At 40.3% G+C, this 22,273-nt stretch overlaps 1 pseudogene; it reads right to left on the bottom strand.

Annotated features, from left to right (window-relative positions):
* Window positions 1-11,321: 11,321 nt before the first annotated feature.
* The window catches only part of LOC146889043 (small ribosomal subunit protein eS6-like), a 61,106-nt pseudogene continuing 50,154 nt past the window's right edge, over window positions 11,322-22,273 (bottom strand).

The following is a 22,273-nucleotide window of genomic DNA, read 5'->3' as shown; positions in this document are numbered from 1 at the left end:
GACAACATGACACCCACATTCCCAAGAGGTGGGGTGCAAGGTTTTTGCCCGTTTGGTGGGTTATAGATGCTTGTCATTGTTTAGGGGAGTAGGTTATAACTTGTTAATGGTCATGGTCAGGAAAAAAACTGAACAAAAGAGATTAGATTCAGGGATCTCTTTCTGAAGGGATAAAGCGGGCATATAGTATAGAAATGATGGATTAAAAGGGTGGATTTTTGAGTCTGCTTTTGAACAACCATTAATCCCAAATATTTTACATTGATACAGATTTTTGTATATTGATACAAATTTAAGGTTATCTTGTTATACTATATATGTTTATGTTCTTGTTTAAGGTATCATACCTATGCATCTCATTTTAAAATGTACAGTTCTAGTCCTTGTAAGCTATTTAGAATAATTAGGAAATGCAGATTAGTAGTTAGTCATCTATAACAGCCAAACTTGTAATCATGTTAGATATGTTTTCAAGGTTAAACAGAGATATAGTTTAGATAGATAGGTGATCTTAAAACACTTCAAAGACCTACTGAATATGGCATTTAACATGTTTTAAAACATAAGGTTTCTCATGACAGTGAGACATGTCTGCTCCTGGCAGCACCAATAAACTTTAAAAAAGGATAAAGGCCCTCTAAGAACCTCCTACGGAGTTTGCTTTTATTGTGGCAAAGTTAGGCAGTGGGCAAGAAACTGCCCTTGCCTTGACTGCTAACTGTTCAAACTGGACATGCAGGAAAAAAGCCTGCCAAATATTGCCAAAACAAGGTGGAATAGTCTTTCAAATTTCCTGCTTTATAGAAAAGCTTTTTAGATCATCTAGGCCTGTAGGCCAAAGATGGATGCCCCAATGTTGTAGAGGAACCTTGAGTGACTGTTCAGGCAGCCAAATGTCTCTGTTATTTTTATAGTTTAGGAAGTTGCTTTCTCGGCACTTCCTGTTTACCCACTTCTAGGGTCTCTGATGGGGATTGAAGACTAGATTAGATAGTTATAGTTTTACAGTTTTTCTTGTTACCAAATTCAGAAAAGAAATTTACATAAGAGATGTAAAGTTTATAAGGTTGAGAAACAAAAGCTTAAGTTGTTTATCTAAAAAGATGTTTTAAGATCTAAAAAGATTTTCTTTAGATCTAAAAAGATTTTTCTTTATTTTATTTAATTTACATAACAACCACAATCTCTCCTGCCTGCTCTCTTCCCATTCCCTCCCCCAATCTCCCTTCTGCCCACTCTCCATCCACTCCTCCTCTGTCTCCATTCAGATGGGATAAGTACTTCATTGGGAATTAGCAAAGCATGGAATATCAAGCTCTTCCCCTCTGCATCAAGGCTGAACAAGGAATCCCACCATAGGGGATAGGTTCCAAATAGCCAGCTTGTACATCAAGGACAGGTCCTGGTCCTACTGCTAGGGACCCCCCAAAAAACCAAGTTACACAACTGTCACCCAGGTGCAAAGGGCTTAGATTGGTCTCATGATGATTCCCTAGCTGTTTGTCCAATCTGTGAGCTCCAATAAGCTCAAGTCAGTTGTCTCAGTGGGTTTTGCCTTTATGATCTTGACTCAACCCCTTGCTCATATAATCACTCCACCCTCTCTTCAACTGGACTCCCAGGGCTCGGCCCAGTACTTGGCTGTGGATCTCTACATCTACTTCCATCAGATACTGGATGAAGGCTCTATAATGACAATTAGGGCAATCACCAATCTGTTTACAGGGGAAAGCCAGTTCAGGCACCTTCTCCACTATTGCTCGCAGTCTTATCTGGGGTCATCCTTGTGAGTTCTTGGAAGTCTCCCTGGAACCAGGTTTCTCTCTAACCTCATAATGGTCTCCTCTATCAAGATGTCTTTTTTATTCCTCTCACACTTCATCCTGCCCCCAACTTGACCATTCTGATCCCTCATGTTTCCATCCCCCATCCCCTCCTCTCTACTCCATTCTGTTCCTAGTTTACCCAGTAAATTTCATCGTTTTCCTTTTCCCAGGGAGACCGAACTTTCATCCCTCTTTGGCTCCTTATTGTTATCTAGCTTCTCTGGGGCTGAGGATTGTAGCCTGGTTATCCTTTGCTTTACATCTAATATCCACTTATGAGTGAGTACATACTGTATTTGTCTTTCTGGGTCTGGGTTTTTTCACTCAGGGTGATTTTTTCTAGTTCCATCCATTTGCCTGCAAATTTCAAGATGTCATTGTTTTTTCCTACTGAGTAATGCTCCACTGTATAGATATATCACATTTTCTTTATCCATTCTTCAGTTGATGGGCATCTAGATTGTTTTCAAGTTCTGGTTATTATGAATAATGCTGCTATAAACATAGTTGAGCAAGTGTCCTTGTGGTATGATTGAGCATCCTTTTGGTATATACCCAAGAGACACTGGGTCTTAAGGTAGATTGATTTCAATTTCCTGAAAAATCACCATACCTATTTCCAAAGTGACTGTACAAGTTTACACTCCTACCAGCAGTGGAGAAATGTTCCCCTTACTCCATATCCTGTCCAACATATGCTGTCACTAGCGTGTTTGATCTTGGCCATTTTGACAAGTTTAAGATGATATCCCAGAGTCATTTTTAAATTAATTTCCCAGATAGCTAAGGATGTTGAACACTTCTTTAAGTGTGTCTTGGCCATTTGATATTTTTCTGATGAAAATTCTCTGTTTAAATCTGTACCCCATTTTTAATTGGATTATTTGGTATTTTGATGTCTAGTTTCTTGAGTTCTTTATATATTTTGAATATCAGTCCTCTGTCAGATGTGGGATTGAACTTGATGTATTGGTAAAAATGATCTTGATTTTCCAATCATCCTGCCTCCACCTCCTGAATGTCAGTATGTGACATCGTGTCTAATTCAGTACAAGTGATGGAACCAAGGACTTTGTCTGTACTAGATAATCACTCTGCCAACTGAGCATTATGCCCCGCCCCAAAGTTCTTGTTAAAATGATAAAAAACCAAACTTTTTGTATCTCCACACTTTCTTTTAAAAATAACTTCAAGAATATAAAGAGAGTCTTTTTAGAATACCAAGGGGCTAGAAGCAGAGAGCCAACAGACTGAGAGGGGTTGCTGGCTCACATGAATATAAGCTAGATAGTTTCATAATTGCCATTTACTCAACACGACAAGAAAGACTAATGATGCAGCCCCTGCTACAGCTTGAAAGGCTCCCTGGAGAGAGTCTCTGGTTTATGCCCTCTTTCAAAGATTGGAAAACATGATCTGATAGCCATAGACAGTAATGGGCACACTAATTCAAAAGAAATAAATCAGAAACTGAATGAGGTGGCATGTGCCTGTAATCCTAGAATTTGAGAGGCTGAGGCAGGAGAATCAAAAATTTCATTCCAGTCTAGGCTGTGAAGCAAGATCCTGTCTTTAAAAATGAATGAATGAATGAATGAAACCTTGAGCTTGCCCATCTTCTTTTACCTTCAGCTTTTGTTCCAGCTGGGCCCCCTACCAATGACTCTGTACTGTTCATATTTAGAGCAGGTCTTTCTTCCCCCGCCCAGGTATCTTCCTCCTTGCTAGTCATCTGTATATACACACGCCTGACATAGTCAGAAGTGTGACTTTACTAAAGAAGCTTTACTAATGTCTTGGGCCTCTCTCAGATTCACAATCAAAAAGAATCATGGCAGGAAGATTAGCCTCATAGAGGAAGATACAGAGACACATAAACGTCTCTTTGAAATCAAGATCATAACTGAAAGATACATTTGTCAAACTTGCTACATTCACATTAGTCCCACCATCAGCCACACATCCTATGGCCAACATTACTCAAGGAAATGCAGAAGTTCAAGGTCAATGGGAAATTGGCATGTAAGGGCATTTGATTACTGTTTTTCTTTCTTAGGACAGCCATAATGAAGTGCCATGTACCAGGTGACTTTCAGTAGAAAATATTTGTCATGTCACAGTTTTCAAGTTCAAAAACGAAGGTGTCTGTAGGGCCATGCTTCACCCAATGTCTCTAGAGGAGGACCCTTCCATGTCTCTCATAGATTGTAAGAAGAGTCTAGCAAACCTTGGTTTATAGATGGACCACTTTAATTTAAGCCTGTGTTGTCACATGACTGACTTACACATCATTGCTCCTCTTTTTTTTTTCTTTTTTACAAACACACTATTCAGATGGGAGGAAAAGCCCACCCCACTCCATTGCCACTTTGATTCTAATTATTATATTTTATTTCTAAATAAAATTAGATTCTGAGGTCTGGAATTTAGAACACCCAACATGTGCTGTAGGGAGGCAAAATTCAATCTACAGTAATTCCTGATTTTTCTAAACTGCTTTGAGTTAAAGAAAGCTGTTCATTTTGGATCCTTATAGTCTGCCTTTTTCCTCTTCCCTTATGAAGAGTGGGCATCTGAAGGAACCTGGTGAGCCTAGCACTACACTTCCCAGCAGCCCTTGATTATAGGTCTACCCACAAGGCTGCTTCTCACCCATTGCATGTGGATAGAATGGAGGTTTCTCAGTTCATCTTGGAGTGTCAAATGAACTGATGCAAGGACAATGAAACAGTTCAGTTAGTTGGTCAAGACACTCACTGCCAATCCTGATGACCTGATTCCCCGGACCCACACAATAGGCGAAGACTGACTGATTCCTGCGAGTTGTTCTCTGACTTCGACTCTCAAGCTATTATGCACATACATGCATGCGCACACGAAATACATAAAATGTCTGAAATTTTAAAAAAAACCTGATGATATTTATGATTTTTTTTAAAAATTATTTACCCTGAGACGAGACGCAAAGGCTTAAAGGTGACAAATATTCCTGGAAGGATGCTGCTTGCCCGGTGACTAAAAATATCCACATTGATTTGCTGTGGGAGTACTGAACTTCTATCTTCTATGTGTAATCATCAAACTTAAGTGCCTTACTTGTTACAGCAGCTAGCATTACCTTCAATAAAACATTCAGACACAATTGATTTTATTATTATTATAATCATAGTGAAGTTGATGTTCTGCTAAATGCACCTTTAAATTCTAATGTAAGTTTAAGCTAAAAATTGAAAGAAAGCAAAAGAACAAAGGCTATAGCTACTAATATACTGTGTTTTCTCCAAAGTAAGCTGTTCTTGGGTTTTCCAAATATTTTCATTATATTACCAACCTTTCCCTTTTCTTTTCTTTTCTTTCCTTTCCTTTTCTTTTCCTTTCTTTCTTTCTTTTCTTCTTTTTTTTAACTAAGGGGAGTGTTGGGTCTCATGTATCACAAGTTAGCCTTCAGTTTGCCAAGAAACTGGATGACATTGAACTTCTGACCATCCTGCCTCTACCACTCATGGCTTTTATGTAGGGCTAAAGGTCTTATTATATCCAGAGTATCCAGAGCTTCATGCTTGTTAGGCAAGCATTTACCAACTGAGCTTAGCAACTTAATTTTTTGTTTGTTTTATTTTACAAGATAGGGTTTCTCTGTATCACCCTGGCTGTCCTAATTTTTAAAACACATTTTTTTTGCTTAACTTTATATTGCTACTAATGATAGAGTCTTTATACCAAAAACATAAGGAGAGGATTAAGGAGATGGAGGGGGCAGTGAGTACTTCATAAATCATTTTACATCAATTCGTTTTAGTATCTTATGCTCCTATCTAGTTTCTAGATGCAAATGAAAAGACAGTTTAATTTTCAGAAGCCAAATATCTTCATCATGTGGCTTTTTATGAAACACTCTGGAGCAGACATCTTCCACGGCTAATTTTTAGCCATTTCAGGGGTGTCAAGAAATGCATGATGAGGTTTAAGAGACTTAGAGGACAATGTTACTTCACCCTACACAGACATTTTAGACAGTGGAAGGTCTTTATAAAGAAATATTCTTTTTTAATTTTTAATTGTTTTTATTTAAATAACATCTTTCGTTTATTTTACATACCAACTAGTTTCCCTCCCGCATCTCCGCTAATCCCTTCCCCTTTTGTATCTAAGCCCCTCCCCCCGCTCCCCACCCCCACCCCAACTCCTCTGCCATCTCCATTAAGAAAGGGTCAGATCTCCCATGGGTTTGCACAAAGCATGGCACATCAAGTTGAGGCAGGGCCAAGCTCTATTTCTTACATTGAGGCGAGGCCAGGTAATTCAGCATGGGAACAGGTTTCCAAGAGCCAGCAAAGCCCCAGGTAAAGGTCCTGCTCTCACTGTTAGAAGCCTTACTAAGAGACCAAGCTACACGACTGTCACACGGGCAGGGGGCCTAGGTCAATCCCATTCAGGTTCCCTGACTGTTGATCCACTGTCCATGAGCTCCTGTGAGCTCAGGTCAGCTGTCTCTGTGGGGTCCCCCATCATGACGCCCTGGGTGGTACAATCTTTCCTTTCTTTCTTCTGCAAGACTCTTGGAGCTCAGCACAGTGCTTGTCTGTGGATCTCTGCCTCTTCCATCAGTTACTGGACAGAGTATCTCTGATGGCAATTTGGGAAGTCATCAATCTACTTACAGTAGATGGCCAGTTCAGGCGCCCTCTCCACCACTGCTAGGAGTCTTGGTTGGGGTCATCCTTGTGGATTCCTGGGAGTTGCTCTGACACCAGTTTTATCCATATCCCCCAAATGTAACCCTTCTCATAAAGACTTCTCTAATTCGTTCACCTGACCAAATGTTCTTTGAAAAACTTAACTTTCTTTGTGCTGTTTTGACTGCTATTGGATTTTCTCCTGAGTTTATAAAAGACATAAATAAACATTAGCTACAACTATGTCAAACATTCTTAGGTTAATTATGGGCACAAGAAGAAAATAATTTTTAACCTTTTTTAGTATTTGTAGTAAATTCTTCCTTTGCTAACAAATGCAAATTCTAATTGTTGATGGTTTTTCATCTACCATTTTCCAAATTAAAATTTGAGAAATATTCCAACTTAGTCATCTTAGAAGTTTGGCTTCTGACCAGAAAACGACTAAGAAAAATAATATGATGCAATAAAAAAAAAACCTCACTAGTTTTAGCTTTCTAATTAGGAATGCATCAAGATACAACAGAATTCATTAATCTTCTTCATTTAGTTGTAATGACAGTTTAAAAGAGTTCAGAAAAAAAATCTAGGAACATCTCTCCAAAGACAAGAAACCATCTTTTCCAAAGTGAAGCTGACAGAGTTTTGGAAGCTGTTACAAATTTTATATTGAGTTGGCCAAATGATCATTCTGACTAGCAATGCTAAAAGTAAGAGTCTAATTTATAGTTTTTTCTTTATTTTATAAAAAGATTTAATCAACACATGTTCACACGAGATGGTAGGTTAATATTCTCTACTAGCATAATATTTTTATTGAATAAAGTTTTTACACAATATATTCTGATCACAGTTCCTGTCTCCCAACTCCTCCCAGATCTTGCCCCCTGTACCCACTTAATTCTGCATCCTTTCTTTCTTTATGGAAAATAAGCAACCAAAACAAACAAATCAGAATTTAAACACACACACACACACACACACACACACAGAGTAAAAACAACAGAAACACATGTACCCCCTAAACAAAACCAATAAAAACACAAAAGAAGAAACCATAATATACAAACAAAAAACAGAAAGACAAAATGATATGAGACAAGTCTGCAAGAACACCATTAAGTTCTCTTTGTGTTGGCCACCTACTGCTGGGCATGGGGCCTACACTTAAGATCCATTAGGCTAATTTTGACCTTCAGCTGACATTTGGAGATGTTTAGAGGCAACTTCTGGTTATCATAACTTGGAGATGGGGTTACTACTGGCATCTTGGGCAGATGCCACCAACATTAGCTTTGAAGCGTATTTTCAGTAGATACACATTTCATCTGCACTGATCTTGTTCCCAAATTGGGTTAGACATCTTAAGGCATCTGTTCCTGCAAATTAACTGTTACAGGATCCAGGTCCATGAATCTAGGAATTTTACACACGAACTTGGTAGCTTATGGATAGTTTATAATTGAAAAAAAAAAAAAAAACAATGACTTTGTGTACTTTAAGTTAGCATGTATTCTGATGTAGAAATTTTTCTTGGCTTTTGGAGCTAAGGGCCTATAAACTTTACTTCACTAGCCATTTCAATACATAGTAGGTCTGACATAAAAGGGGAATGGGGGTTCCAGGGAGACTTTGGGGCAGGAGGGCTCTGGTCTTTACCGTTTGCTTCTTGGCCTTATATTGTCATGACAATGGCATCACTTGGTAGTAACACTGCAAATTTTCAGGTCTTTCTTTTATTCAGATTTCCAAAACCAGCTACATTGTACCTCTCAGAGTCACCAGCATGAGCCAGTGTTCCCTTCAGAGGTCTGAGTCTCGGTTCCACACAGCCCCTACTCAGTTCTCTTAGGCCCGGACCACTCTAATCTCTCACCCTTATTCCCTCAGTTCTATGGTCACTGCTGCTTCATGATATCATCATGTCTTTCTTGAGCTCAGTGGGCCCTTCATATCCCTTTACAGTGGTTCTCAACTTGTGGGTCACAACCCTTTTGGGGGGCCCCCTATCAGATATCCTGTATACCGGATATTTACATTACTATTCATAGTAGTCGCAAAATTACAGTTATGAAGTAGCAACGAAAATAACATTATGGTTGGGGGGGGGGGTGGTCACCACAACATGAAAACTGTGTTAAAGGGTCACAACATTAGGGAGTTTGCTTTAGTACCTCCACACTCATTCAACTAATTTGTTATATGAAATTATTTCTGCTCAAACATATGATGATTTTCATTTTTCTTAATGGATTCTGGTTGGCAATATAAGTCTTTTTAAAATAAAAAAAAATTTTCAATAAAAAATATGTATATTGGTGGATGTTTTGCCCACATGTATGTCTGTGTACCACATGCATTTAGTGGTTGTGCAGGCTAGAAGGGGGCATCAGATTCTCTGGGACTGGAACTTCAGATGATTGTAAAGAGCCATGTGGGCACTGGGAATAGAAGATGGATCATTCCTGTAATGTAATGGTTAATGCTCTGGACTCTGAATCCAGAAATCCTAGTTTGTATCTCTGTGGAACCTGTTCCTTGAAGAAGAGACCTGGTCAGTGATCCTTATCAACTCAGACCATGAAACCCAATACAAGTGGGCTGCCCATGCGTGCTTCAGCATCGCCGGGGGAGGGGGAACAACATGTTTCATCTACAAGAGCATCCAGGGCTCTTAACAACCTTAACAACCGAGCCACCCCTCCGGTCCCAATACAAACCTTTTAATACAAGTTTATCACAGTAGTTATCTATCTTGAACCAAAAATGTAAAGAAGTATGAAAAGACATAATTTTAAACTCTCCTTGAGGCAAACTCAGTGAAGAACTAACTTCCCTCTATCATATTATTGATAGAAGACTAAGTATACTGAAAATTGAATCCTGGATGTTGTGGGAGATAGGCACCAAGGAACACACACAGACAGATCTACCAAATCAATAGCAGATTTCTCTTGCAGCTGTAATATTGCTTCTATACTCTGCAGTTTTGCCAACTTGAGAATCATGTGTTGTAGAGCCTTGCTTCCCTGGTCAAGTTTACCTGGGCTGTAAGTGCTTTTAGTGCTTTGGTGTCCATTTCCTTGCCTAGATCTGGGAAATAGTCTGTTAACTTCATTGAATACACTTTTTATGCTTTGAGTTTTTCTTTTATTTCTGCTCTCTCTTTTGCTCCATGGATTCTTGGGTTTGGTCTCTTGTTCATATCCCAGAGTTCCTCAAAGTCACAGTACTGCTTGCTTGTTTTGTTTTTAACCTTTAAAAGTAGTTGTGATGGTTTATATTACCTTTCAGCTTCACACAATCTAGAGTCACTATGGAGACAAATTTATGTGTGAGGGAGTTTCTAGGTTAGGTTAATGGAGGTGGGTAGACTCATGCTAAACATAACTGTCACCATTCCATGGGATTATGCTCCAGACTGAATAATCAAGAGAAAGTGGACCTAGTAAAAACATTCATCACCCTCTGCTTCCTAACTAGAGATGCAACATGACCGGCATCTTCCTGTTCCTAGTACTATGCCTTTCTTGCCATGATAGAATGATTGCATCCAACTATAAGTTAAAATAAATTCTTCCTCTTTTGAATTACTTGCTTCCAGGAATTTTATCAAGCAGCATTGAAAATAAAACTAATAAAGTAGTATTTTCTCCATTTTGGCCTTCATCCATGTTATCTTTTCTTTTGCTTGGTCTAGTCAATTGATCATTCTTATGAGAACTAAACTCAAGGGTTAAGAGTATCTGTTGCACTTGCAGAGAGGACTATAGTTTGGTTGCCAGCACCCACATGATGACTCACAACCACTTGTAATTCTAGTGCCAGAGGATCCAATGTTGTCTTCTGGTCTCCACGGACATAGCATATACATGGTACACAGACACGTATATAAGCACATAAAATGAAAATAAATATTAGATGAAATACTGTTTATCATATCACATTGATAGTGTATTTCAGTCAAGGAAGGCATCAGAGGTAACATGTCTTCCACCTGAAAAGAAGTGGTCTAGGTGTTCAGGGATGGGGACAAGCTGTTGAAATAGGAACAATGTATATGAGAAGTGAGATATATGTGGGAAATATATGTCCTGTTTGGGGGACACTCTGTGGGGAAGTAATCTGGTGGGCAGCCTCAAAAGTGGACTGGGTGTGTGACTGTACAGGAGATAGGCCGTGATTGGATCGAGACAACTTGTGACATGCAAGGTACAGAATTTATATTGTAACCGAGATGAAGCCATCATATGATTTGAAACAAGCAGTTGACACAAATTGGCCTGGGCGTTTGAGAGACAGTTCTGTAGCACCAACGAGGAAGAGAAACAGAGCTACAGCTCTGTGAAGCCTTAAGGAGGATCTCTATGGACTGATGATGAGAAAGCCACAAGACAAAACAATAGCCATGGAGACAAAGAAAGGGAACTGGTAAGTAGTCCAGCATTAAATAAAACAAAACAAAATCCCTCTCAGTGAGCACCAAGAAACTTGGAAAAGCTAAGAACGATGACAGAATGAAAGACCAGTCACTAAGAATTATTACTGAATAGAAAGTCCAGAAATAGCTAGGGTCACCTTCTCTATTGTTCCCCCAGAGAACATGTTCACATCGTACTTTGTGTCTACTCGGTGTTTAAGAAGTCTTGTTGAATAATTTCCCTATTTAGGCTAATTTCCTTCCACGACCATCTTATCACCTCTATGTGGGAAAGAAATCTTTTTAAAGAAATCATCTTTGAGTTCATGGAGGAAGGTAGTGGATTAGAGAGAACCAGCAAATCCCTGCGTGTGGCATCCCTGGCTCTGAAGCAAAACATCAGCTGCATGGCTGCAGGATGAGCTGGGCTGTGTTGAAAGGCACAGGGGTGCAGCTGTAAACAGAGATAACATCAGGTGAAATCGAAAACTATTGAACTTCAGATTTGTTAAACAAACAAAGGAATCTAACAGTGTACTGTGCAAAATCATAAAGAAGGGAGACAATCCCACTCCACATGGCTTTAAGCAGAAGAGAAATGCAATGTGTCTTAGGTTTCTCAGTTACACAGTGGTGTGTTTACCTAAAAAAAAAAAAAGAGAGAGATCTTTGATTTATATAGCAAGAAATCAACCTAAGATTTATGGTGGGCCCTGAAAACTGCTTGTCACTAGGATGCCGACCTATTGACTTTGGTCTACAGGGTGGGAAGGGAATATCATCCTCCAGAAGGAAGTGGAGAGTACTTACATTTGAGAACCATGGTTCAACTCCTGGGAGAAAGGGTGAGAACAATTCTGTGTGGATGGGAGTGTCTGTGGTAGGGGCATAAGCAAGGACAGCACCTAGCATCACCTGGATAAGCAGAATCCCTTAGGGTTTACACCCTCTCCATCAAGTGCAGATTGTTTTTGGATGGACTATGTACTTCCTGAGATCTACAGACAGATCCCCAGACATTTACTGGAAACGCAACTGCTGCTGAATATTTCCTCTACCCGCATGGGATCAGCAAAGCATCTCTGGTGGGAGGCGTATCCAAGTTGTCAGTTCATGGTTTCAGCTGACGGGTCCGATTTGACAATATACTCACTATATATATGAGGCCCTATACTCACTATATTGCTAGGCCAGCATATGAAGAATATTAGCAGGAATTCAACCCCACAGCAGCCATGGTTGCTATCTCATTGCAGAGTAAAAGGCAGGGTGAGGCCCAGCCTCCAAACAGCCCTTTCTGGTCTGGCCAGTTTGGACTTCACCAAGGGAGTGGGAAAAAAACCCTCTGTACCCTCTGCTCTCTTTCCAAATAAGCTGCAAAGGACAAGTTTGAAGGTGGGGGTGGGGAAACAAAGCATTCCCGTCCTCAGCAAGGAATGATGCTTGACTGCTTTTTCGAATTGTTTTGTTTTCCTTCATTATCATTCCTCATACCTTCCTCCCATATATTTTCCCCTATTTCCCATGTTTCTTTTTATGTTTCCCCCTTTTTCACTCTTTCTTTTATTCACACTTTAACCTTCAGCAGTTTTTTAAGATTGAAAAAAGTTTTTTTTTCCATACATTACATTCTGAGCACAGTTCCCCCATTTCCTCTCAAATCCTCCCCACCTCCCCATCCATCCAACTCTATGTCTTCTTTCTCTCCCTCTTTAGAAAAAAAAAGAACAGGCAAAGAACAAAACATAACAAAACCCAAACCAAAATAGAACAAAACAAATAGAAAACAAAAAAGCACGGGACACAGATACACACAGAGACACATGCACACACACAGAAACCAGAAAGCATAAAATATAAACAAAAAGAGCAGTAAGGTAAAAAAAAAAAAAAACGGCCCAGACAAAGAATTATGAGACAAAAAAATCTTCAAAAATACCATTGAGTTTGTTTAGAGTTGGTCATTTATTTCTGGGCATGGGGCCTGCCCTTAAGTGTGGTTTGTTTCCCCAGTGAGACTCTGTTGGAGAAAACTAAATTTTCCTTTGGGAGCACTTGCAAATTGGAGATAGTTTCTTGGTTAGGGATGGGGCATATGTCTACCTCCACAACCTCCCACCCTGGATCTGGGTCCCCATCCGGGTTAGACCTGCTGCTCCCATCTCTGAGAGTTCATTTGTGCATCAGTTCTGTGGCATCTTGAAGGCATTGTTTTCCTGGTATCTTTCATCCCGCCCCCCCTCCAGGCTTTTATAATCTGCTTCTTCTTCCACAGAGTTTCCTGAGGCCTGAGTGGAGGGATTTGTTGAAGACATCCCATCTAGGACTGGATATTCCAAGGTCTCACACTCCCTGCACATTGTCTGGCTGTGGGTCTCAGCATTTGCTTCCATCTAGTGCAACAGGAAGATTCTCTGATGATGGCCGAGCAAGACACTGCTCAGCTTCCCTGCACAGTGGAGAGTCAACCTTCACTAAGTTTGAAACTCCCAGTTTGTGCTACCAGCCAGTATTCTAGTGCCTTTCTTTTCTACCAATATGGGGATAGAGTTATTCTTTCCAATGGTTTCATATTGCACTTAAAAACCCGACTTGTTTTTAAGTGTTGCAATTGCTGCAATCTGTTTTCTGTCCTTTGAGTGAAAGTGCAGATTGAGGCTAGAAAGACTCCCATAGAAAGCTGAAAATGATATTCAAATAGATGTCTAGATCAAATAGATGTAGAAACGCAAGACGTGCAAAACTTCAAGGCAATATAACTCTTCTAAAAGTTGATAAATGTTTAAACATTGAAACCGTTGGTATTGAGATGGGTAAAATAGCAAACAATTGAGAAGTCTAGTTTTAAAAATGATGCCGGAGAGGATTCAAATAAAGAGATGAAGGAAATACAAAATTCAACTGAAGACTTAGACGAGATTCATTGACAAAATAACAAGAATAAGCACATACTTCTCAACAGTAACTCTAAATGTAAAGGTCCTTAACTCTCCAATTAAAATACGCAGATGGTGAGTGCATGACTGCAATAGCCATGTGATGTACAGATGACAGCATCTCACAGCACTCCTCTCCACCTCTGGCCTCTACATTTTTTTTGTCTCCTCCTCCAAGATGTTCCCTGAAAGTTGGGGAGGGTGGAGAGTGTTAATAAAGATTATCTCATTTAGGGCAGAGCACCCAATCTTGTATTCTAGCACTTTGACCTATAATGTATTGAGTACCTCTTCATCAGGAACTATGGCTGCGGGGGGGGGGGGACCATTCCCATTTGAGGTTATTCTCACTACTAGTTTCCCCATGTTCCAGTGGATAGCACCACAGACATGCACATGCAGGCACCAGGGACCTAGTGGGTTGTGTACAAAAGACATGAAGTTGGGAATGGGACTTGTTGGAAGGCTATGGATGACTGTGATCATATCTCATTGTGTGTATGTATGAAATTCTCAATAATAAAAAGACATTATAATAAAAAAGATGCAAATTGGTTGATTTCCATCTTTTCCCAAGAAAAAGATAATATTCTATGTATACTTTTTAGTGACCCACTAATTGATACACCCTGAACATCTTTTCACATTGGAATCTAGGGGATGGGTAGGCATAGCTTTTGAATGGGCCTTTCAACACCATCTTCTGTATCATCTGATTTTTTAATATGACAATGCAGCTAAATAGATTTCTAAATATCAATAAAGACCACACAACTTTTGGGTTGAAGTATTTTCACTTGCAATGAGGCAAAGACACTTTTATAGGATCTTGAATAGTTATAGAAATAAATACAAAACTTAGTTTGTATCAAGCTATGTAACAGTGAAAATATGTGCACAGGGAATTAGCTTCTTAATATTTTAAATAAAATTTTATTTTTTATTAAAGTTTATTAAAAGTTAAACTATGTTGTTGATCTGATTTTACAATTGTATATTTAATAGTAAAATAACTAAAAATCTATTTTTGTCATAGAAAATTCACTTTTTAAAGATTTATTGACTGCTAGACAGGATTTGTGTGAATGTTTTTGAAACAAGTACAATATGTTTTCATAGGCCAGAGCAACCTGGCAATTTAGGCATCAGAATGAAGTTCAAAAAATAGAAAAGGAGTTAATTTTTTACTTTCACCATTGATTGGCAAACAAGAGCCTGGAATCCTCTTCAAAGAAGTCCAATTTGTCCTTGATTTGAAAGGAAGGGAGCAGTTTTGTATGCACCCATAGGCTCCAGCAAGGTTGTGGTGCAAACATTACCTTTGAAAAGCGAGCCAAGAAGTAAGCAGAGTGCTCTTTTATACACATCTGTTAGAAATCATTGCCTTTATCCCATCTGCACACTGAGAAATTATATCCCACTATGCAAGAAAGGACAAAATGTGAGGAACAACTTACGTTGAATAAGGTGCCAGGAAGAATAACCAGTTAAAATATTTGTTAGGCGACAATCATTGATTTTTTTTTCCAAGCTAAAATTGGGGTTTGAGAGTAGAATCTGTAATTACCTGCATTTCCGGATGAGACAGTCGGGGAGAGGATCACGGGTGAACCTATTACACCCAGCTGAACGTGGCTCACTTCCTATGTAACACACACAGGAAAGAGTCAAGGCTCAAAGACGGTCTGGATGCCTTTTATACACTAGCTCCTAGTCTCTAAACTAATCTTACTTAAAAATCAGGTGTGGGGTTTTTTTTTCTGTATGTATGTGAGCATGCATATACAAGTGGGTGACTATGGAAGCCAGAAGAAGGCAACCGATCCCCTGGAGGAATCAGATCGCCTGGAGCTGCAGTTGCAAGGGATTGTGATCCACCTGGTGTGGGTGCTGGGACCCAAACTCCAGTTCTCTGAAAGCGCAGCAAACTCCCTTAACAACTGAGCTTTTTCTTTTACCCCCAGACGTACCTTTTATGTGGAATTGCTAATGCTACTATTTCACTTGTGACCTGGGAGTTGTCTTTTGAGAAGTGTTTTTCTGTGTGTTCTTTGAAAATAGGTTTCTGCCCTGTCCCTAGAACACAGGATATCACCATTTGCCAGACAATTCTTTCTTGTTTCCTGTGAACAAAATTTCTTCCCTGTAGATGAGGATGACCGTTGCACTTTGTGTTGGGTTTTAATTGCTAATTATGGTGGGACAGCATTGCTGAGTCAGAGTATTCGATATTGTTCCTGGGCAGATAGGGAAAGCATCTACTCACAGCAGATAGAGCACCCACAGCAGGTCAGAGCAATGATTGCGTCCTAGTCCAATGGTGAACTGGTAAGTTTATTAGACTTATTTACAGAATAGGAAATTAGAACACTGGTTCTCAATCTTCCTAATGCTGTGTCCTTTTAGTACAGTTCCTTATGTTGTGGTGACCCCTAAACTATAAAATTATTTTTGTTGCTACAACATAACTGTAATTTTTCTAGTTATGAATTGTAACGTAATCTAATATTTGATCCCTGTGAAAGGGTCGTTGAGAACCCCAGGGTTAGAGGTTACTTATAGGAATGTGATTAGTAAATAGAGTTTCCCCTTTATTTAACCTTCCACAAACTGTCCACTCTCTTTAGTAACTCTGGAAACTACCTGTTGCTGGGTCAGAATTAAATCCAGTTAGTAGAAGGACACAGGAGGGAGAGGCTATAGTCTCATGACCCTCCTTGTCCCTTCCTCCTCTGAGGGACTGTCAACAGATTGGAGCTGCTAAGGGTCTGTTGCTGGTCTTCATAGCATCTGTGATCAGGATGGTAATGGCTGTTACAATTGACAAACAGTATTTTATACACTTGCTCTTTTAACATTGTTAACATCAGAGGGAACTTCCTCCTCAGTTCCTTAGTACTGTATTTTCTATATTAGTTAGCTAATGAATCTATTAATCAGTCAATATCTTTATAAGGTCTATAATGTAAAAATATCACATTTAACTTGCAAAAGTATGCTATGTTTAATATATATGTTAACATAATATGCATGTATATATGTTACTTTTCCATTGCTGTGATAAAACACCATGACTGGTTGTATTAATCAGGGCTCTCTAGAGTGGTGTGGGGCAATTCTGCATTCTGTCAATTATGTTTTAAATAAATGCTGATTGTCTAGTAGCCAGGCAGGAAGTAAAGGTGGGACAACCAGACAGGAAGTAGAGGCAGGGCAATGAGAACAGGAGTATTCTGGGAAGAAGGAAGCACTTTCCCCAGTTCTGCCCAGACACCGAAGAAGGAAGATGTGACCTGCACCACCGAAAAAGGTACTGAGCCATGTGGCTAACACAGATAAGAATAATGGGCTAATGTAAGATATCAGAGTTAACAAGAAGCCTGAGCTAATGGGCCAATGAGTTTGTAACTTATGGAGATTTCTGTGTGATTTTCTTTGGGATTTATGGGCTGTGGGAACTGGGCAGGACAGAAACCCCAGAAAGCAGGCCCTCATGCTATACTAGAATAGCAGAACTTATAGAATAAATCTCTCTATATATAAAAAGGCGATTTATAATTTGTAATGAGTTACAGGCCGTGGTCCAGCTAAACCAACCTTGGTTGCCTATGAACAGAAGGTCCAAGAATCCAGCAGCTGTTCAGTCCATGAGGCTAGGTGCTCAGTTGGTCTTCAGTGTATGATAGAATTATGGAGAAGTAAGCTGTAATGCCAGTGAATGAATGAACTTGCTAATGAGGTGATAGCAGACAGGCAAAGATCAAAAGCTCCCTTCTTTCATGTCCTTATATAGGCTTCCAGCAGAACACGTAACCCAGATTAGAGGTGGGATTTTCAGCTCAAAAGATCTGGATTAAATTGTGTCTCCCCTACATCAAAGATACAGATTAGTGGTCAGTCTTCCCAATTTGAATTGAATAAAAATTACTCATTGGTGTGCTCTTCATTTTCTGGTTTCAGTTAATTCAACTTGTAGTCAAGTTGACAACCAAGAAGAGCCATCACAAATCCCCCCCCCTTGTCAACTTGACACAAATCATATCTCCTTATGTCATGGTTAATTTCCAAATGAAAATAATGAACAGGTCATAATAATGCCCAAACATGATATAACTATCCAATGTACAATCACAAACACATAATATATTTAGCCAGGACATGACTAGGCCTAACATAATATAACTATCCTTTATACAACCACAAATACATTATAAATTTAGGTTAGGTGGCAAAGTCCCTTGAGGTACATTATCTTAGTATACCAAACTTAAATATAAGTTTTGATAATCTCTTAATTGATGTTGCATCACATGATAAAGAAAATTGAGTGAAGAAAACACAAATATCTGTACAAATGCAGTCTTAACAAAATACAACAGACATACTGATTTCAACTGATTATAACTCTTGTTTCTGCAACTGGTCAGTTGACCTTAGATGGTATTGATAACTACTTTCTTCTACTACTTATTCTGCATTTCCTCCACCCTCAGCAAGCACCTCAACAGCTCTTGGTTCTTTTCCTGGAGGAACGATCCATGCCATCATTCCTGATGGATCTGTACCCTTTGTCATCCTGCCTGGATTAGGTTGTTGTAGTTTTCCATTGACTTTAATGACAAGATATGGCAGCACTAAGAGATGCCCTAAAGGATCCCCTGCACTCCAGCCATAAACATTCTTACCTGCATTGTGGTGAAGCAATCCAGTTTCCCTATGATAATTTAGATCAACCACCCTCTTCTAACATTGTTATTCTTTTCTTAGCCTGTTGGCTTAAGCATATCAGCAGCTCAAAGTGGCCTGGGGAAGTCTGAACTTCCAATTCAGTGGAATGTTCGTTGTGGTTCCTGGCAGGAATGCTCCTTTCCCTGGAACCAAAATGTTTAGGTCAGCAGACATTAAGGTGGTGGGTACAGAAAGCAAAAAATTTCTAGTGCATCACTAGAGGTGATAGCGAGTGGAGTTATTTTACTCTCTTTTCCAGTTTCTGATGCCTAAACCCATGGATCTTGGCTATGGGAGAAACTGCACCATATATTGGACACTGTTTCAAAGCATATACCGTCTTCTGCAGAACCCTGTCCCAACCCTCTAGGCTGCTGCCACCTAATTGGCACTGAAACTGTGTCTCCCAAAAGGCCATCTTTTTTTTTTTAATCAGGGCAGTGGTTTCAGGATGGTGGGAAACATATTACGACTAGTGGATTCCATGATCCTGGGCCCACTGTGGTACTACTTTGACTATGAAGTGAGTTTCTTGGTCAGAAGCAATATTATGTGGAATACCATGTCAGTGAGTCAGGAATCCTGTAAGTCCATGGATGGTGGTTTTGACAGAAGCATTATGTGCAGGAAAGCTGAATCCATATCCAGAATAAGTATCTACTCAAATAATGGCAAAGCATTGTCCTTTCCATGGAAGATGTAGTCCAATGTAATCAACCTGCGATCAAGTTGCTGTCTGTTCACCCTGGGGAATGGTGCCATATCTGGGGCTCAGTGTTGGTAGATCTGGCATTCAGCAGAAGCTGTAGCTAAACCAGTCATGGTGAGTGGAAGTCCATGTATGAGCCCCTGCATAACCCCTATCTCTGCCACCATGCTCACTTTTTTCATAGGCCTATTGGACAGTGGCAGGAATGGTTGGGAATGAGGCTGACTGTCCACAGAATGGGTCATCTTATCTACTTGATTATTGAACTCCTCCTCAGCCAAAGTCACATTTTGATGAGAATTTAAATGGGACACAGTATTTTTATACCTTTGTATACCTTTTATACCTTGCATATGCATTTGGAGAGACCTATCCACATACTTCTTCCCCAGATGTCTTTCTCACCAATTTTCCAATCATACTCTTTCCAAGTCCCTGACAATCCAGCCAATCGATTGGCTATAGCCCAAGAATCAGTGAACAATCACACATATGGCCACTTTTCTTTCCAAACAAAATATATGACCATGAGTACTCTCTGAAGTTCTGCCTACTGTGAAAATTTCCCTTCTTTGGTGTCTTTCAGGCTTGCCCCAGAAGAGGGTTATAATGCTACAGTTGTCTGCTGCTGGGTGATGCCTTTCTAAAGTACAGAACCATCAGTAAAACCAAACCCTGCTCTTCTCTTCCTCAGTCAACCAATTGTAGAGCACATCCCGCGAGACTGTAAGTGTACAGTTGGCAGCAGATATCATTGTAATGGGAGTAGAAACCCATAAGCATTTGGGCAACTTCTTCATGTAACTTGCTATGCCTTCAGGACCTGCTTGGGCCCAATCACATATATACCACTTCCATTTGATAATATATTGCTGCTGTTCAATCCTACTTTATGACTTGGTGAGTCAGGTAACAAATACCCAGTTCAGGGCTGCTGGGCCTCATGAGACCTGGGCGTGAGGCCCAGTGTAATTTCCTGAGCCCTATTTAAGTTAGCATGAGGCCTAGTGTAACTTCCTGAGCCTAGCTAGAGTTTGGAGACCTGTCTCTGGCTACCTGACTTAGACCCACCTCTGCCCAGCCACCTCTAGCGTGGCAGAATATTACTGGCCCTTGTTCCTTACTCTGCGTTAACTCATCCCAAGCTTCTCCATCCCCATCTCAACCCTATGTAAGTCTCTGCTTGATACCATTAACCGAGATCCTGCTTTGATAGACTCAGTAGGTGTGTTTCTCTCCAGTGGCCAAGGGAGGGAGGGTGTCTTGGTCATTCAACACTCATCATCCTGCTCAGCCCCAGGGAGAGTCCAGTGGTTTCAGTTCTGCCCCTGCTCTTTCTGCCAGAGAATCCAAAACAGGGCAGCTCAAGTCACACAGCAACTTGGTGGCCCATTGTCAGATGCTCAGTTTCCATTAAGGCTCAATAGTAAGCTAAGAAATGTCTTTCAAAGGGAGAATAGTTGTCTGCAGATGGTGGTAGAGTCTCCTTCCAAAATCCCGAAGGTCCTAGGGGCCTGCCAAGGGCTCCAAGCAGCATCCCTATTGCCACTGACACCTCAAGTACCATCGGGTCTGCTGGATCATATTTTCCAAGCGATGTAGCAGGCTGCACAGCCATCTGGACCTGTTGAAAAGTTTTCTTCTGTCACAGGCCCCACACAAAGCTAGGAGCTTTCCAAGTCACTTGTACACCCAAGCGAGGAATGTGCTGTCTCTAAAATCTAAAGGTCCATTAAACAGTGTACTTCTTTCTTGGTGGTGGGAGGGACCAGGTAAGATAATTTATCCACCTTAGAAAGAATATCTCTCCATGCCCCACACCACTGGGCTCCTAAGAATTTCACTGAGGCCTTTGAATTGTGGTTGGATTTATTTCCCATCCTCTGACAGGCATATATGTGTTACTAATGAATTGAAAGTGATTGCTACCTCCTCCTCACTTGATCCAATCAGAATAATGTCATCAATATAGTGGGCCAATGTGATATTTTGTGGAAGAGACAGAGGATTCAGATCCTTCTAAGTTATGGCACAGGCACAGAGGATTCAGATCCTTCTAAGTTATGGCACAGGCCTGGAGAGTTAATGTACCCCTTTTAAAGTCAAACTGTGAAGGCATCCTTATGGCTTTGCCAACAGTAAGCAAATTGCTTCTGATGGCTCTTATGGACAGGTACTGAGAAAAAGGCATTTGTTAGATCGATAGCTGCGCACCATGTACGAGGAGATGTGTTAACTCTGCTCATGTAAGGACACTGCATCTGTCACAGCAGCTGCAACTGGAGTCACTACCTGACTGATAGTCACCTGTCACTCTCCATGGTCCATCTGTCATCTGCACTGATCAGATAGGAGAGTTAAAATGAGAAACCACCACCCCTGCATCCCCCAAGTACGAAGTTACTAATTTCTGCAGTTCCTCTGGGGATGTGATATGTTTGGGGCTCACTATTTTCTTTGGCTGCGACAACTCTAAAGGCTTCAATTTAGCCTTTCCAGCCATAATAGCTCTCACTTCACAGGTCAGGGAACCAGTGTGAGAGTTCTGCCAACTTCTAAGTATATCTATCCCAATTTTACAATCTAGGACTGGAGAAATAACCACAGGATAAGTTCTGGGACCCACTGGGCCCACTGTGAGTCAGATATTAGCTAAGACTCCATTAATTATGGGTTCCATAAACCTTTACCTTAACTGGAGGGCCGCAGTGTTTCTTGAAATCTCCTCAATCAGTGTCAATTCGGAACCAATATCCAAGAGAAGATTTCTTTTCCCCCAGGGTACAGTTACTCTTGTAAAAAGTTGTAAGTCTCTCTTGGGGGAAGGCCTGGAGAAAGGCTAATAGAAAAATGTTTGGGTGTTTTATCAAGGTCCTTCCTCAGGGAAACTTCGTTGTCCTTTCGAGGGGTTGGGTTTGTAAACTGGCTAAAGGTATGGAAATTGATTCATGAACTGAGATACCTTTTTGCCATGACTA

The sequence above is a fragment of the Myodes glareolus genome, chromosome X (genome assembly GCF_982192425.1).
Source record: "Myodes glareolus chromosome X, mMyoGla1.1, whole genome shotgun sequence".
Taxonomy (NCBI): Eukaryota; Metazoa; Chordata; class Mammalia; order Rodentia; family Cricetidae; genus Myodes; species Myodes glareolus.
The sequence above is the reverse complement of the archived record's forward strand: the minus strand, read 5'-3'. Positions and strand labels throughout refer to the sequence as shown.